Source organism: Acartia tonsa, chromosome 15 (assembly GCF_053477335.1).
Source record: "Acartia tonsa isolate MP-2025a chromosome 15, ASM5347733v1, whole genome shotgun sequence".
Lineage (NCBI taxonomy): Eukaryota > Metazoa > Arthropoda > Copepoda > Calanoida > Acartiidae > Acartia > Acartia tonsa.
This window is the reverse complement of record NC_137274.1, coordinates 24,562,597-24,582,524: the sequence shown is the minus strand read 5'-3', so window position 1 is coordinate 24,582,524 and position 19,928 is coordinate 24,562,597. Positions and strand designations below refer to the sequence as shown.

Sequence of the window (19,928 nt, the reverse complement as noted above, 5' to 3'; positions counted from 1 at the left end):
GGACATGCAAAAATTTTTTAGCCCTCTAGCTTTAATGGGAACTGAGGAACTAGAGGTGGCGTTGAACGCCCCCCTCCCCTCCCCCCCAACCACTAAAGGTGCGGCAAGGGGCCCAACTATTAAGGGTTAAAGTCGTTTGCATAAATTATTTTAGCCAGCTACAAGGTTCACTTTATTAGAGGTTGAAAGAAATCACAACTAAACAGAAACTGATAATTTATACATAGATTGATAGATAGATAAAAAGATAGATAGGTAGGTAGATAGATAGATAGATAGATAGATTGATAGAAACTGGTTCTTTCTTATGTCCTGAAATTTATAGATAGATTGATCGATAGATAGAAAAAGAGATAGATAGATTTAGTCAGGGATCTAAAGGGATAAGACAAGGCCTTGGCTAACAAAACTGGTATTAATCATATGACTTTTATTTTAATATTCTTTGACAATTGTCTGTAATACGAGTCTATAAATAAGTTTTTAGTATGGCTGAGAACCAGTCCTATTTAATCTAGCTGATATTAATCGGTTTCGAAGCCATACTGGAAATATTATTTTTGCAGATACGGCATAAAGCTGGTGATTGCGCCGCCCCCTTGGTTGGGCCATGGCATTTCCCTGCTGAACCTTTACCTGTGGTATTTACCAGCTGAGTTTATGCTCTTCAGCAAGTTGTATACCCTGTTTGGCGGTTTCTCCACTTTTTTTTATAGGTAATGGATTTTGTTTATAATGCAATTGATATATTATTACTTGGATGTTGAACCAGATTTGAAACTTATTTACCCCATCCCCTCGCCAACTACTGGATGAATAAATAAGGAAAATTGTAGCAACAAAAATTAATTTTCCCCTAGTAATATATCTACTTATTCTATATCTATTGTATTTTATTAGCTAAACTAAAACAAGAATGATAAACAAAATTACCCCTTCTGTAGATTTACAAAGTTTTCAAAATGTTAGCTAAAAATGGTTAAATAAAAGTTCCCAAAGTTTTTAAACCAATGCATTGATATATCGACTGTATAAAACTTTGGGTACTAGTATAATTAATAGTCCAATGTCACCTCCCTCCCTTCCCAAATATTTTAAAACCTTTTTATATATTCAGCGTATCATTTCTGATCCTTCAATACCAGGGAGGGAGGTGTCATTGGGCTGTTTATTACACTAGTCCCCAAAGTTTTAGAATAACATTTTCAAATTCGTTGGCTCAAAAACTTTGGGTACAACTAAATAAATTTAATTTTGATTTATTGGTTCCTTAAGTTGAGTTCCGAGTTTCAACAACACATTTTAATCTACAGAAGGAGTAATTTTGTGTATGATCATTGGGGATGTTCTTTAATTTATCGGCCATTGTCTTATCCCTTTAGATCCCTGTCCTGCAATACTCGTAAAGATAAAGTGAGTACTTTTCCTATGGAATAACAATCACATTTTTTCTCGTATTCATTCAAATCCGGTGGATAGGAACTGGTTCTCATCCATACGAATAAACTATGTCTAGCATTGTATTATATCCAGCTTTCTACGAATATAAAAATGTACAATTATAAGATTAAAACTAGTTTTTTTAGCCCCCAGGTGCTGAAGGCTATACATTCTATATCCGCGGAAAGCCGTTTATAATACGATGCGAGAAATAACTATTATCATATCCTTTTGTATAAAAGTAACAGGATGTTTGTATGCAAGAGATCTCTCTAACCACTGAACTGATATGGTTCTCCTTGTATGCAAGAGATCTCTCTAGCCACTGAACTGATATGTTTCTCCTTGTATGCAAGAGATCTCTCTAGCCACTGGACTGATATGGTTCTCCTTGTATGCAAGAGATCTCTCTAGCCACTGAACTGATATGTTTCTCCTTGTATGCAAGAGATCTCTCTAACCACTGAACTGATATGGTTCTCCTTGTATGCAAGAGATCTCTCTAGCCACTGGACTGATATGGTTCTCCTTGTATGCAAGAGATATCTCTAGCCACTGGACTGATATGGTTCTCCTTGTATGCAAGAGATCTCTCTAGCCACTGGACTGATATGGTTCTCCTTGTAAGCAAGAGATATCTCTAGCCACTGGACTGATATGGTTCTCCTTGTATGCAAGAGATCTCTCTATCCACTGGACTGATATGGTTCTCCTTGTATGCAAGAGATATCTCTAGCCACTGGACTGATATGGTTCTCCTTGTATGCAAGAGATATCTCTAGCCACTGGACTGATATGGTTCTCCTTGTATGCAAGAGATATCTCTAGCCACTGGACTGATATGTTTCTCCTTGTATGCAAGAGATATCTCTAGCCACTGGACTGATATGGTTCTCCTTGTATGCAAGAGATATCTCTAGCCACTGGACTGATATGGTTCTCCTTGTAAGCAAGAGATATCTCTAGCCACTGGACTGATATGGTTCTCCTTGTAAGCAAGAGATATCTCTAGCCACTGGACTGATATGTTTCTCCTTGTATGCAAGAGATATCTCTAGCCACTGGACTGATATGGTTCTCCTTGTAAGCAAGAGATATCTCTAGCCACTGGACTGATATGGTTCTCCTTGTATGCAAGAGATCTCTCTATCCACTGGACTGATATGGTTCTCCTTGTATGCAAGAGATATCTCTAGCCACTGGACTGATATGGTTCTCCTTGTATGCAAGAGATATCTCTAGCCACTGGACTGATATGGTTCTCCTTGTATGCAAGAGATATCTCTAGCCACTGGACTGATATGTTTCTCCTTGTATGCAAGAGATCTCTCTAGCCACTGGACTGATATGGTTCTCCTTGTATGCAAGAGATATCTCTAGCCACTGGACTGATATGTTTCTCCTTGTATGCAAGAGATATCTCTAGCCACTGGACTGATATGTTTCTCCTTGTATGCAAGAGATATCTCTAGCCACTGGACTGATATGTTTCTCCTTGTATGCAAGAGATATCTCTAGCCACTGGACTGATATGGTTCTCCTTGTAAGCAAGAGATATCTCTAGCCACTGGACTGATATGTTTCTCCTTGTATGCAAGAGATATCTCTAGCCACTGGACTGATATGGTTCTCCTTGTATGCAAGAGATATCTCTAGCCACTGGACTGATATGTTTCTCCTTGTATGCAAGAGATATCTCTAGCCACTGGACTGATATGTTTCTCCTTGTATGCAAGAGATATCTCTAGCCACTGGACTGATATGGTTCTCCTTGTATGCAAGAGATATCTCTAGCCACTGAACTGATATGGTTATCCTTGTATGCAAGAGATCTCTCTAACCACTGGACTGATATGGTTCTCCTTGTATGCAAGAGATCTCTCTAGCCACTGAACTGATATGGTTCGCATATATCCCTTTAGATCCCTGTCCTGCAATACTCGTAAATTAGTATCAAATTAGGTTGCTAACATGGACATGATTTATTGGTCAGCACATCCATCCAGTAGGAGGGGAGGGGATGAGGTAAAGGGGGTGGATGGTTAGGTGGATATATTTATTTTAGCCAGCTATGAGTTTCACTTTATTAGAGTGCATGAAATTCAAGTGTGAGATCCAAGTAATAAAGAAAACGCCATTTAAATTTACCAGAGTTCAGAGGGGGGGGGGGTGAAGGTATAAATGCCTCTTATTGGTCACTGTTAAAAATTCTCCGCTTAATTTATCGATGTCGTTATTTCATTGGTTTAATTGGTCTTAGGTATCTTAGGGTTAAACATTATTATTCATTTAAATTAAAATGAGTTCAAGGGGGGGGGGGGTGAAGGTTTAATGATTCCTATTGGTCACTGTTAAAAATTCTCCGCTTAATTTATCGATGTCGTTATTTCATTGGTTTAATTGCTCTTAGGGTTAAACCCAAAACGCCATTAATCTTTAGATAAAAATGAGTTTGGTAGGAGGGGGGTAAAGGTTTAAATGCTTCCTATTGGTCACTGTTAAAAATCCTTTGCATAAATTATGAAAATCATGCTTTCATAAGTTTAATTAGTCTTAGGGTTAAACACAAAACTCCATTACTAAAAGCGAAGGGTCGTAAGTAACGGATAGTTCTTTTCATTAATTTAGGCAAGATAGAATTGTTTTTCTTCGGTCTCAAACTTTGCATGATGATTCCTATAGGAGTTAGGTACGACGTCGAAAGCGTAGCAACTCTATAGTCATTACCAAAATTCCGTATGTCCATTTTAAACATGTTGATTTTTTACTTTTTTGACATTAAATTTTTGTATGTTAGAATAATCCGATTCATCTGATTTTTGAAATACTGATTCCTATTTCAACAAGGTACAATGTTATAAGCAAAGCATCTCTATAATTAAGTCCTAAAAATGTAAGTATGTTCTTAAATATTATGTATTTATACAGTTTTGCAATAATAATCTGCTTATTCAGCTCTGACACTCTACAAGTGTTAATGTTCTTTTGTCCTACCGATTCAGAGCTTTGCTTTTATGGAAATTGTAATCCTTGTTTTTTTTACTTTACCTGAGTTTTATTCAGTGAGGGAGGAGACAATGGGATATTAATTAAAGTAGTCCACAAAGTTTACTTATTCATTAACCATATTTGCAAATTTATAAAATGAATTTGGAAGGGGATCTTTTCTACTTTTTGGGGCGTGGGTGTGCCTCACCCCCCACAAGAAAATAGCTTAAACCCATCACAGTACCAGTAGGTTTATTCCCTGAAGAGTGGAACCCAATCGGTTCAGCTGTTACCAAGATCTTAAGCTTCAGATGGACAGACAGACATACAGATGAACAGACAGACAGACAGACGGACATACAGACGGACAGACATTGTTCTACTTTGTATTATTGATAATTCATATTATCTTAATTTGTGTTTCTCTTTTTTCAGGAAAATGGTTCTGTAATTTCTGGTCTTTGCCGAGTTGTAACACATCAAGGAGGGAGGAGACATTTGGGCTGTTTATTATACTAGTCCTTAAAGTTTTATTGTAATGCTTTCTGATTCGTTGGATCAATACCTTTGGGGACTTTTATTGAATTTTGATTGATTGGTTCATTAAGCTGAGTATCAAGGATGACAACATCCATAAAAGTGAAGCTCTGAAATTGAAGGAAAAACAAACATTAACACTTGTAGAATGTCAAAATGAATAAGCATAATATTAAATAAACTAAATTGTAAGTAATTTTGTTGCAGGACATAATGATTAAGGACATACTTCCATTTTTAGGGCTTGATTATTCGCTTTCTAAGTCGTACCTAACTGTTATAGGAATCATCATACAAAGTTTGAAATTATTTTGACAATTCTAATCTAATTACAGATGAACGGGCGTACAGACTGACACTAAGTATAGAAAAGCTTTGCTTTTAAAAAGCTTAATAGCAATGAAGTTAAATCAATGAAAATATTTTAAATGAATCTTTTCTTGCTTTACATGCAGGTAGCATTTTCAACCCATCCTCACATTTTTCAACGTAGCCACTCAAGTACAAACAGCTGAAATATAATATTCATATTTCTGAAAACTAGAACTCAGTGCGGTTCTAACGGTATGCATGATATTTTTCTACCATTAACAAAAGCCACGCAATGTGAGTTAAATTCGGAAATACATTAAAATCTCTCTGTGTATTCCGTCCTCAGAGGCTAGGTAGGTATACAGGCAAATATGTTGAAGTTGATAGGACAACTCTAACATGCCTAAATTAATAGTAAAAACTATCCGTTATGGACAGTTGAAAAGATTGACTTACTGACGGACTGACCTTAATTTTAAACAAAGCTTTGCTTTTAAAAGTGAGTGCAAAAATAAGTAAGCCGGGAAAAGTAACAATTATGTTTTAATTTCAGAAAATGGTTTATGCTGGATGGTATCAACTATTTACCTAACATTGTTGGGGCCTGGATGTTTAGGGGGGGACCCTACACACCATCACAGAAAACTAGAGAATCTCCAATATCAAGAGGTATACTAAACATAGTTGTAAGGCTACTTTATAATTTAATATTGTCCATATAGGCAGTTATTTTTAATGAAAAACTCCCATGGTTCGGAATTTCATTACTGTATAACACTTTACTGTATTAGAAAAGAGTTAAAACAGCACTAGTCTTCCTTATTGGGTCCAGGGAAGGCTGGGATATAATCGTTATTTTGCCAAGTTTAGAGAGAAACAACCTAGAAAGCCGTCAAACAGAAATGGCCATTATCTTGTAATATATGGGGAAATAGTGTCTGTTTAGAATAAAACAAATATGTGCGCTTATGGAATTATACAAAATTCTGCGTTTTTGTCTTGTCTAGTAGCGCATCCGCTCGTGTTTGGGAAGGTGATAGGTTCGAATCTTAGCTTAATACAGCGGTATGACTAAAGACATTAACAATGGTTCCTACTGCTGCTATGTCAGGTGTGTGACATTAATATTAGGGAGAATGTCATAGCCCAAACCACATGCACAAGTTGGGTATTACTTAACCTAATACATTTGTGTTTAGACAGAAAAAGAGAGTGAGATTGACTTCCCTCAGTTATCCTCGGTTATGTTGGACTTTGTCATGTCATGTGTTCAGCAGCTTTCTTACCAGTATGACTTAATACACAGGTATACAACTATCTATCTATCTATATTGTCAAGTCATGTGTTCAGCACCTGTCTTACCAGTATGACTTAATACACAGGTATACAACTATCTATCTATCTATATTGTCTTGTCATGTGTTCAGCACCTGTCTCACCAGTATGACTTAATACACAGGTATACAACTATCTATCTATCTATATTGTCATGTCATGTGTTCAGCACCTGTCTTACCAGTATGACTTAATACACAGGTATACAACTATCTATCTATCTATATTGTCATGTCATGTGTTCAGCACCTGTCTTACCAGTATGACTTAATACACAGGTATACAACTATCTATCTATCTATATTGTCATGTCATGTGTTCAGCAGCTGTCTTACCAGTATGACTTAATACACAGGTATACAACTATCTATCTATCTATATTGTCATGTCATGTGTTCAGCAGCTGTCTTACCAGTATGACTTAATACACAGGTATACAACTATCTATCTATCTATATTGTCATGTCATGTGTTCAGCACCTGTCTTACCAGTATGACTTAATACACAGGTATACAACTTTTATAAAAAGCCTCGCCCTCTATCATATATTTTATAAGTTCAATTAAAATGCTGTGATACTTTGTTTCTGCTAGCAGACAAAGTAAATATCAGCAGAACTCTTATGATATGTTCACAAGTATATGTCCTCATGTGGTGCGTCAAGTAACATTAAATAGAATAACTCTTTCCCCATGAATCACATGTAAATGGTTCCTCCTTTTTCCAGCGATTTAGTGGGTTTCTCTTGACATATAATTAAACAACAATCATTTCCCTGGATGTTTTGTGTTGTCTAGTGCTCCTTGTTGATTATTGTGTTGTAACAATGTCGAGCAATCAAAGAGTTTAGTAATACTATTTAGGACACCTGCCATTAGTGGAGAATAACTCCAGCAGGGCAAATAAACTCCTGGCAAGAACTACAGTTTTAAACAGGTTAGTTAGTTAGGACACCTGCCATATGAAGGATAGAGTTACTTAGGGTAATATAACCTCAGCAGGGCTAATAAACTACTGGCAAGAACTACAGTTTTAAACAGGTTGGTTAGGGCATATGACGGAGAGATAGACAGACATAAGTTTGGACGGACAGGCGGACCATAGTTTTATAATCTGATACCCAAAGTTTTATATTTTGGTACCCAAAGTTTTATAATCTTGTACCCAAAGTTATATAATCCCGTACCCAAAGTTTTATTTGTATAAGATTCAACCTTAATTATAGAGCTATCTGTTATGGACATATGTATGGACGGACAGGAGGAACAACCCTATTTTTATAGAAAAGCTTAGATTTCAACAAATATCTTACCTATATAACATATTGAATTTTTTCATTGTCATTCTAAAAAAAAATAATCTTATCTGAAAATATTAGTTAGCCACCAAATATGAGTATATAAATACATGTATAGTACAGTATAGATGGAATACAGTAGTAAAGTATAATACAGTATTACAATAAATTATGCTTACCTCACAATCACAAGGCAGTTTCACTCCAAAATGCTTTCCATTGAATATACATTTTCCAACATTTTTACTCATACTTTGTTTTCTGAAAAAAAAATATTTCAAAAAAAATGATAAAAAATCAGGGATCTAAAGGGATAATACAATGGCCGATAATTGACGTACATACCAATGATGATACACAAAATTACTCCTTCTGTAGATTACAATGTCCCATCCCTCCCTGCAATTATCTTAGTAGTTTCCATCCATTCCTTCCTTTCTTGAGACTCAGTTTCAGGGGAGGTTGATGAGGTTGTTGCACCATCATTGGTTGAGCCTGAGCTTCTCCATCACTGTGTAACACTAATTCCAGATCTTCATTGACTTCAAAATCTTCATCAAATTCTGGGTCTTCATTGACTTCCAGACCTTCATTGACATTCAGATCTTCATTGATGCAACAGTAGCATGCCCCACTATAGACCTGAGCTGCCTTTCTACTCTTCGCTGACTACAAGATAGATAGATATATACACAGATAATCAGGATTATAGATGTACGGATTCAAAGATAGATAGACACTTGGACAGATAGATTGATAGATTAATAGAGACATGAAGAGATATAAGAACAGATGGATAGATGGATAGATAAATAGATAGATAGATGAACAGATAGATAGGTAGATAAATAGATAGATAGATTAACATATAGATAGATAGACACATAAATAAATAAATAGATAGATAGATGAACAGATAGAAAGATAGATAGATGAACTGATAAATAGATAGATAGACGAACAGATAGATAGATAGATAGATGAAGAGATAAATAGATTGATAGACATATAAACTATCTATCTGTAATAACTTACTAGATAATTTACTGTGACCTCCTCTCCTGGTTGTATGTCTCTTACAGCTTTACAGCCCACAACCTTTTTCTCCTTCACCACTGTGTACCTTAACATTAGTATAACAATATCTCTGTCAAACAGGGGAATTTTCACAAGAAAAAATACTCTTTGTCTGTATGTTACTGTATTTATCAGTCTGTCTGTTGCAATTTTTACAAAAACAGTTTTATATGTAGATGGATAAAGTGTCTCAAAATTCAGCCATGTGACGTCATAAAAATGAGGGAGATGAGAGGATAAGTGGGAAAGAAAACCCCTTACTTACTTACAAAAGAGAGATGGATAATCCCTCATTTTTATGACGTCACATGGCTGATTTTTTAGACACTTTGTCTGGCCTCCTGTGACCATATAAACTTCTGAAAAAATAGTTTTTCTAGCTTTAAAAAACAAAAAATGACAACCATTTGAAATTTTTAAGTAAAAAAGGACCTAAACACAAAGGTTGTTAAATAAAAGGGGTGAAAGAAGCGAAAACTGACTTTGACTTTTTGATAGTCGGAAAATTATTATCAAACATTAGATATGCACAAATTTTTTAGCCCTCTAGCTCTGAAGAAGTCTGTTTGTCTGTCTGTCAGTGATTATTATAAGTTTTAAAACTTACTGGCTGTTGAAGTGCTGGCAGCTATTATTTACTAACTGGAGTGTGCCTGTACCAGTATACTCATTATTTTGGGTACCAGAATTATTTACTTTACTTTGGGTGCCAGAATTATTTACATTACTTTGGGTACCAGTTTAATTTACAATACTTTGGGTACCAGAATTATTCATAATACTTAGGGTACCAGTATAATTTACAATACTTTGGGTACTAATATAATTTACAATACTTTTGGTACTAAATAATTGTTCCTGAAAGATTGTATGTTGTTCTTTGTACAAGCATTTCAGAATAATCCTCCCCAGGTTGATGCTAAAATAAAAAAAACAATAATCCTCAAAGTTTTATAATAACAGTTTTTTAATCATTGGCTCAACAACTTTGGGGACTATATTATTGTATTTTGATTGGTTGGTTGAGTGTCCAAACGTTTGAACTACTAATAATACTACCTACATATTTTGTTATTTTGTGAAAAACTGTCAGGGATGCCCAATGTACAGCAATTTTTCGGCCATTGTCCTATCACCTTGACTTTAATCGATATGCCCCTAAAGGCCTCTAGGGGCACTTGAGGTTTGGGTAAGACGGAAGGAGTAGGGTGGAGGGTGTAAATTGACTAGGTACTTTTTTGGTTTTAAAAAGAAAAAAGTTAAAAAGGTTTTTTTTCCAGGGGCATTTTTTATTGGTAGGGTAGAGGATCCCTACCCTAAAATAGTGGTAAACCATTACAAAATAGACCTATTATATTTTCACCTGATAATCATCTGGTTTCTTGAGTAGAACAGCTTGCAATTCTGGAATATCCGTGCCTGCGGGTATCTCTACTTTGGCAAAAATACCAACTCCTGTAAATTAAAATTTATAAAAAAAAGTGTTGGGGGTAGTTTTTGTTGGTTTATTACTTCAGGTTAGGTCGGGTTAGGTAATTATGGGGGCGGGATAGTCCCCCACCCCCCCTCCGTGTTAGGGTACCCTGGGTATGGGTTGTTAAGTAGAGTTACAGCTGCCTGAAGGAGCTAGGCATAGCAGCAGCTTTTGATAGGTTAGGTTAGGTGATTGCCCCGCAGGTGCTAGAAATAGCGGAAAAGCTACTGTGAAAATACGATGTAACGCCCCTTAAGAGGCCTTGTCACAAAATGGACTATATCCAAATTCTCTTACCTCTCTCCTCATACAAAGGAGAAGTTTTGGGTTCTGTGCTTCTTATTTCCAGCTTATCATTTTCCACAAGGGAGAAAAAAAGCTGGTTTATCCTTAAAAATAAAATCTTCTTATAGGACATTTCCTGGATTAGTTCAACAATTGGCGCAATTCTTTGCTACACATACAAACAAACAGAGATTTAGACATCCTGTTACTTTAATATAAGTTACAATACATATGAAAGCTTTTTAAAACATGTATTTAAGTTTACATTTTACTTGTTTGCATAGCTATTTCAAGATTGTAGCTGGACAAGTAAATAGTTTGAAGTATTAATGACTGCAGCCTCCAGACAAGTGTTCTAATTTTACTCAGGTAAGGCATAAGATAGCTCCATAGTTACATATATAGTTACACACTTCTTCATAAATAGTCATTAACCTTCCCTGGATCTGTGAGAAGTTTTACTATATAGGAGAACCATATCGGTCCAGTGGTTTGCAATATATTGCTCTACAGACAAACTGTTACTTTTATATCAATTCAATTATGTTAAGGTGAAGCCTGTGTTAGGACAACAACAATATGACCAACAACAACATTTGTATATGGATATCCTCCATAAGCTGCCGCGACAGCTGCAGCCACAGCAGCTACTGACCAGCTGTACAGACATGAGCAAAAGCAGCAGCAGCAACAACAACTGTAGGGTCTGATGGGAGCTGCGGCAGCCCGGGATTCCTACACAGCCACCGCGGTTTATCAGGTGTGTGTGTTATACATGGGTAATATACCTTATAGCGACTTGTTGAGCATTAAAAACCCCTTCCCCTCTCCATTATTTTTAACATTAAATAAAAATATTGGGGTCCTAGTTTAGCTTTGGTTTGTTGGGTTATATCGGGTTGTATTGAATGCTAGGTTAGAATACACACAAAAGGGTTCAAACTTGTGAGAGGTCATTTTCATGTGATCATTGGGAAAAGGTATTCTCTACTAATAGTACTTTGACAAGACACATGATGGTTCATACAGGTACAAACACACAGACAAACATTATGTTGCTTTTTCTTATATCAAATGTGTTCAGATGTAAGGGCTAGCTGCTCAGCAGCCGCCGTCGCCTCTCAGCAGCCCCGCCAAGCCGCCGGCAGCCCTGGTGTTCAACGGGAAAAACTTGTCAGTGCGCAGTTTTGATAAATAGTCAAAACGATTCAGGTTGGTACACACAGTGAATGAACTCTTGAAAATCCAGGTTTATCAGGTACTAGCGGCTGTGCCCATGGGGGGCACTTGAGGGAAAGGGTGAGATGGGGGGGGGGGGGTAAGTTGACCCTCCAATTTTAATTTTAGTTTTAGGAAGAATGCTTTTGTACATATAAATGGACTTATAGACGGTAAAGCAGATATTTAATCAGTCCTTACTGCCACCCTAATATTAATATTGACTTACTTGTTCAAGTCTGTATCGTCCAGGTAGTTCTGTGGCATGACATTGGCACCTGCTTTGATAATCTCCAACATTCTCTCTTCAGCATCTCCTCCTAAATATATCATATATTAAGTCATCAATATTATTATAAATAATAAGTCTATCTGTCCTAATATTCTTATACCAAATATGTATCAGCGATCAATAGGTACCTATCTAAAAAAAATGGTGGGGATTTCTTTGTTTTTGGGGGAGTTGGGGGTGTCTCACCCTCCAAGAAAATAGCCTAAAACCACTAGAGGACAAGCAGGTATATTCCCTGAAGAATAGAATCCAATCGGTTCAGTGGTTACTGAGATCTTAAGGGACAGAAGGACAGACATCAAGCTACTTTGTATTATAGAATTACCTTTATTGTTGTATATTTGTATTATCTCCAATTTTTCAGATTTTGTAAACTCCCTTGTCATCACATTAAACCTAAGAATATCATACCATAGTTAAAATAACAAAAATAGATTATATATAAAAAAAATAGACAGAAGGGCATAATAAACCCTTAACGGTCAGGGTTTTTTTTCTGTATGTGAAAGATATAGAGCCCAAACTGCGTGACTTTTTAAGTATGGGTATGACACATAATTGAGAGTTGGAATTTTTTGAATATCTCCATCCTGACGGGCACAGGATGCCAGCAGGGTCATCCAGGTAAAGAGCAAAAATATTTTTTTGACTTAAACACAGCATTTTATCTTACCAAAATACTAAAATATCCTCTAGTAGTACAACCTCATATGAAATACAGGTGTTAAAGTTAATTTTAGATTCCAGGTATGATTCTGCAGGTCCTGATCCTCCATGCCTCCAGAAATCTTTAAAAGGCTTCTGTAGCCTCAATTTTTGACTTAGAGACTTCAAATTTTAAACTTAAGCATTTCTTACAAGTCTACATAACGTATTAAAATTTCACAAAGATCCGCTGCCGTTTTCCGCTGACCGTAGACTGTGGCTGGCAGCTGCCAAGTACAGACTAACAGACAAATAAAAGTGTATTACAGTGATGCTGAGAATATATCTATATATATTTATACCTGTTATTACAGGGAAGTTTTAATAAGATGCCAACATACAGGCAAGTCATCCTATATAGTCAATACAATGGTTCATTCATTCATAATTTATGCTTTTTAAATTCTATTTATTCTTAAACAAATAATAATAAACAGTTATTTATTTTCTAAAATCAAATAGGGATGGCTACACTCAAACATAGAAAAATAATAAAAAAACATCTAAAAAGTTGAAAAATGTTTTAAAATTTCTAATTTCTATCAAGGTTAAGTGGGTTATATTAAACAATACTTTTGCTATATTAAATAAAAACATGTATATAGAAACCATGCATTCCTGTCCATAACGTTTCCAGCAGTTTTCATGTGAGCTGTAAGATTATTTCTGTGTGTTTTCTGATGGCTAGTTAATGCATACAAGTTATGCCAACCTGGATTTTTATAATCTTAATTCTATAATAAATTCTAACGGATGCACCCCTAGCATCTAGGTGCTCTATATTTCAATGGATATGGAAGGGCAGAAAAATAGCCTTAAACCATATCCAGACATATTTGTATGATTAAAATAGCCTAAAACCATATCAGGACCTATATTTAGCCTCAATGTAAAGGAGAACCATATCGGTTTATTGGTTATCAAGATCCTTTGCTACAGACAAAAAAGCTTAATACTGTATATAATAGGATAAAAATAATATATGTTTATGCCTATGCACCAAGCTACGTGTCACTGTCATATTAGATAGGCCTCTCTACAAGTTTTAATCCATTTTGGGACGGGGGAGGGGGGGGGGGGCCGTGATATTGTTTTCGCTCACCTTTTTAAACATTATATGTACATATAGTTTCCTTAAGTTAAATAGAAGTTACTATAACCTGATATTTTGCTTCCCTACCCATCTTATTTTGCAACCTTTATCTCAAAGTCTTTTTTTTAACTAAAGAAAGCTGTTAAAGTTTAACAATTTTTTTGCCAGGGTCAAAATGTTAGGGAGATCTTAACAGACATACAACTTGATTGTGTAAAAAAACTCTCATTATATTAAGATATGCCTGAGTTGCAGATGTCACATACATATTTTTGGTAGCATCTCTGTCTGTGCTTACTTCTAAACAATAATGAAAACTTATCATCAAGATAGATATATGGATAGATAGATGGATATATAGATAAATAGATAGATGGATAGATAGATGGATAGATAGATGGATAGATAGATGGATAGATAGATGGAAAGATAGATGGATAGATAGATGGATAGATAGATGGATAGATAGATGGATAGATAGATGAATAGATAGATGGATATATAGATTGATAGATAGATGGATAGATAGATGGATAGTTAGATGGATAGTTAGATGGATAGATAGATGGATATATAGATTGATAGATAGATGGATAGATAGATGGATAGAGAGATGGATAGATAGATGGGTAGATAGATGGATAGATAGATGGATGGATAGATAGATGGATATGTTGATAGATGGATAGATAGATAGATCGATAGATTGATTGATAAATAGATGGAGGGTTAGATAGATCGATGGATTGATAGATGGATATATAGATGGATAGATAGATGAATAGATAGATGGATATATAGATGGATAAATATATGGATAGATAGATGAAAATATTGATAGATAGATACTATAGATAGATGGGTAGATAGATGGATAGATAGATGGATAGATAGATGGATAGATAGATGGATAGATAGAGGGATGTATAGATTGATAGATGGATAGATAGAAGGATATATAGATGGATAGATAGATGGATAGATAGATGGATATATAGATTGATAGATAGATGGATAGATAGATGGATATATGGATATATGTATAGATTGATAGATAAATGGATAGATAGAAGAATATATAGATGGATAGATAGATGGACACATAGATAGATGGACCTATAGATGGATAGATAGATGGACAGATAGATGGACAGATAGATGGATAGATAGATGGATAGATAGATGAATAGATAGATGGGTAGATATATGGATAGATAGATGGATAGATATATGGGTAGATTGATGGATAGATAAATATAAATAGATAGATGGATAGATAGATTGATAGATAGATGGATAGATAGATAGATAGATAGATATATCTGAGATATAGGGCTTCCTCATTCTATTGGCTGATTTTTTAGTCACGTTACAAAATAAAGCCCTACCATTTGCTGATTTTTTGTCACAAGTATCTCAACAGTATATTTGTACTGCCATAATGAAAATCTTACCCAGCCAAGTGGCGCTCCATGTTGAAGGGAATAACTGAGATAAAGGGTGGATATATTCCATTGTCAAGGCACCTTGAACACCACCTAAATATTAAAATTATAATGATATTAACAATATCTTCATAGTTAGCAAAGTTAAAAATTAAGGCAAGCAAACTAACGCTATACTAGCAGTTAAGGCTTCAAGGTGCACTTGAGGTTGTGAGCAAATTCTTTGAGAAGGTGGTACCCAATCCTCCAAAATAGTTACAAACCATACCAGGACCTAGGGGTAGCTACATTGTAAAGGAGAACCATATCTGTTCAGCGGTTAGCAAGATCCTTTAGTACAGACACACACATATCCTATTGTCTATATATATGTTATTTGGTTTTTAAAGTATCAGTTGTCTGGGAGTAAGGGAGAGAAGACAATGGATCAAATATTCAATATTTTCGGAATGTGCAAGAATTTAGCAGGCTCTGATTGACTTTGGGTACTAGCGCATCATTGCCGCTAACTCGCTGAGTTATTTTTGTATATAGCAGACAGAAAAATTTGTTATGAGTTACCATCAATTCCTACCATCTCCCCCCCCCCCTTCCTGTTTATTGTTTGTTAAGCTGCGCTTATATGAATGTTGTCATCCTTGTTACTTTAAACACTTACATTTCAACTTTATCCTCCTTATTCTTTAAGTAATTACCAGTCTCATAGTTCCAAACTAAAAGTATATTTTTATAATGAGATAAAATATGACAAGTGGGATAGAAAATTCCTAAAAAAGAGATGGATAATCCCTCATTTATATGACGTCACATTGAGCGACTTTCTCCATCTATCTATCTTTCTATCTATCTATCTATCTATCTATCTGTCTATCTATATATCTATCTTTCTATCTATCTGTCTATCTAACTATCTATTTATCTATTTAGGTGTGGCAGACAGCCTACAACTACTGCTGACCAGGTTTTATTTATTTTTATTCACGCTACAAGGACAATTTTATGAATAGGTAGCGCACTAGTAACAACAGGGAGGGAGGGGACATTGGACTGAAAATTATATTGGTACCCAAAGTTTTTAAAAGAAGTAATGACGTTATCCTCTATGTAATATTTTTTTCAATTTCAAAAATTTTGGTTACCCTCCCCCCTCCCTTCCTGACAGAACTATGACTATGGCTGAGAACAACAATTTTTTTACAATTAGGTTAGGTTAGATTATAGACTAGGGGGCCGAGCGCTGCTGCCAGAGTTCATAGTTATGTTGAGGGGGGAAATATAAATTTTGAATTGAAAAAAAATATTTTTAAGGGGATGATACCAAAGTAACAATAGAGAGGGGGTGGTTATTTGACTGTAAATTATATTGGTACCCAAAGTATTTAAAGAAAAAAAAATAGGGAGAGAAAGGAAAAGGGATTGTAAATTGTATTGGTACCCAAAGTTTTATTTAATTTTGGTTGGTTGAAATTTGGTTTAAGCCAATGAAATAGAAAACGTCATAACAGAACTTTGGGGACCAGTGTAATAAACAGCCCATTGTCCCCTCCCTCCCCCTACATAACTACCTGATCCTGGATGATCCTTAAGACCAGATCTGATCCTGACCCAGGGTTCCAGGGATTCCTAAAAAAATACAAAGTCGTACACACAAAAAAAAGGATAGATAATATGGAAAAACAGATAGATAGGACATAAAAATAGATAGATAGATATTGTTAGATAGACAGACAGACATATAGATAATTTATAAAGCTACTTTTGAAAGCAAAGGTTTTCTTTAATTAAGGTTGGTCCGTCCGTGGTTTGGTGTGTCGGTCCTCCTGTACCTATGTCTGTCTGTCCGTTCGTCCAAAGGTAATCATTATGCAAAGTTTAAAATCAATAGGACGCTTCTAAAATGTCAGAAAATCCCCAAGGTAAAGGTAAATAATAAAAGTTACAGACAGAGAAGAAAAGACATGACAGACTTCCTGTTACTTTTATATTAAGGATATTGGATATAAAGTATATAGTATAAATACAAGGATGACAACATCCATAAAAGCGAAGCTCTGAAACAGTAAGACAAACGAACATTAACACATGTAGAGTGTCAGAACTGAATAATCTGAATATAAATGATTAAAAATTGAAACAAATTGTAGGTAGATCTGTTTAAAAACTGCTTAAAAAAGGATATTAATTATGGACATACTTACATTTTCAGGACTTAATTATAGAGAATCTTTGCTTTTAGCATTGTCTAGCATTGTAGTTTGTTGACCTTGGAATATAGAGTTGCTACACTTTCTAAATTGTACCTAGCAACTATAGAAATCACCATGCAGAGTTTAGAATCAATAGGATAATTCTAACCTGTTTAAATTAACAAAAAGAGCTAACTGTGTGTGACGTACAGACGGACCTACCCTCATTATAGAAAAGCTTTGCTTTCATTTATACAAAGTAGTGTTTATATATTGTATAAAAGTATTAAATGCAAATAAATAAAGCTATTTAAAGATTTAAAGAACACATATAAATAACACAAAAATAATATGGATATACAAAAAAATAAGGTATTTCAAAAATTAAAAAAAAAACACATAAAAATATCACTGTTAATATATTAATAGTTAAAGAAAAACTGATAAATTTTCTTTTTTTCCCTATAGTAAAAAAACCCCCTAAAATTGACAAATTGGTTGTTTTATTAGTTGAAATATAACAAGTATATCAACATCCATAAAATAATTGACAGAATTAAAACTATTTAGTCATATAGAGAACATATGATGTGGTATTAGAAACAGTGGCATTCACAGGGTTTTGTCATAAGAAGGGGGGGGGGAGGGGGTAGAGATGCGCCCCCCGGGGTGTATCAGGGGGGTGTAGACCACCAGCCAAGGAGGGATGTGTTAATTTTGTTGTCAGGTGGTGGATACAACTCTCCTCCCACACTTGGTAATCAATTATTTCAATCATATATTCTTAACAGCAGCTGAATTTGAAGACAGACAAAATAATCTATAGAGTAGCTGCTGACTCTTGACAATAAATGGGTTGCCTAAATAAATCACATTTTCCCGTAGGACGGACAGACAGACCAATACTAGTGACCTATAGAGAAGCTTTGGTACGAAAATTCCTAAAAAAGTATACTATTACATTACACAATAGAGTTATAATATAGAGTAATAATCTTGTATAATAAAGTTGTGTGTATATGTGGTAATATATGTTTGTATGTCCAGTAAGATCTAATAAACAGGTGAATCAATATATTTGGAGATTAGGTCAACACCCCCCCCCCCCCTCCACAATAAAGTTTTTTTTCAGTTCTATTTATTTCCTATTTTTCTGTCTCTAATAATGTATTGTACATTAGAAGCGAAACTGCTTTATAACTTATTATGTCCGTCTGTCTGTCCATCTGTCAACCCTCCACCACTTCTCTCTCCTATAATTGAAAATATTTCAATTTTCTTTCTCTTTTATTTTCTCTACTATTAAACTTACTGTGTCCGTCTGTCTGACAGTCTCTTTATCCACTCTTATATATATTCGGTTTTGTCCATCATAAACGCTATTAGAATATTGTTAAAGATGGATTTTTTTAAAGCAAAGCTTTTCTATAATTAGGGTAGGTCCGTAGGTCCATCCGTTACGGATATCTTTTATCGTTAATTTATGCATGTTACAATTATCCTATCAATGTCAAACTTTACATGGTGATTCCTGTAGTAGTTAGGTACGACTTAGAAAGCGTAGCAACTGTATCATCATTACCAGAATGTCTGTAAGTCCATTTTAAACATGTTGATTTTTTTTCTTTTTTAACAACAAATGTGATCTAATTATCCAGTTGATCTGACTTTTGGTATACTGATTCCTGGGACAACAAAGTACAATATTATAAGCATAGCAACTCTATAATCAACTCCTAAAAATGTAAGTATGTCCATAAACATTATCCTGTATCAAGAAGTTTTTCAACAAATTTACTTACAAATTTGCTTCGACTCTTATACATTTATATTATGGTTATTCAGTTCTGACACTCTACAAGTGTAATGTTCGTTTGTCCTACAGTTTCAGAGCTTCGCTTTTATGGATGATGTCATCCTTGTTTTAAGATGAATGGACATATTTGTGTGACTGTTAAGCATCAGCTCTATAACTCACTTTGTCAGAAGAAAAGAAAATAATTAATAATTGAAGGTAATATAACATTCTTTACTTCATATTTAACTTCTACTATATACTTCTATTCTACGCTCCTAGAGGCCTCTAGGGGCGATTGAGAAGGGTGAGGGGGAGTGGTTGAATTTGATAACCAATTTTGAAGTTTTTTTAAAAGAAAAGGTTAAATAATACATGTTTATACGAAAATTTAATGATTTTTTTTCATATTATCTCTATAGCTTATGAACATTTCTATATAGGAGA

At 34.9% G+C, this 19,928-nt stretch overlaps 1 long non-coding RNA gene across 2 annotated transcripts; it reads left to right on the top strand.

The window, feature by feature from the left end:
• Positions 1-6,477: 6,477 nt before the first annotated feature.
• On the top strand, positions 6,478-19,701 carry LOC145307622 (uncharacterized). Of its 2 annotated transcripts, none has more exons than XR_013875529.1 (7): positions 6,478-6,583; positions 7,478-7,550; positions 11,032-11,116; positions 11,299-11,507; positions 11,832-11,959; positions 16,428-16,461; positions 19,616-19,701. It is a non-coding gene; the product is annotated as an uncharacterized LOC145307622 (long non-coding RNA). The 2 variants fall into 2 exon arrangements; XR_013875528.1 differs by lacking the exon at positions 6,478-6,583 and adding an exon at positions 6,994-7,045.
• The last annotated feature ends 227 nt before the right edge of the window (positions 19,702-19,928 follow it).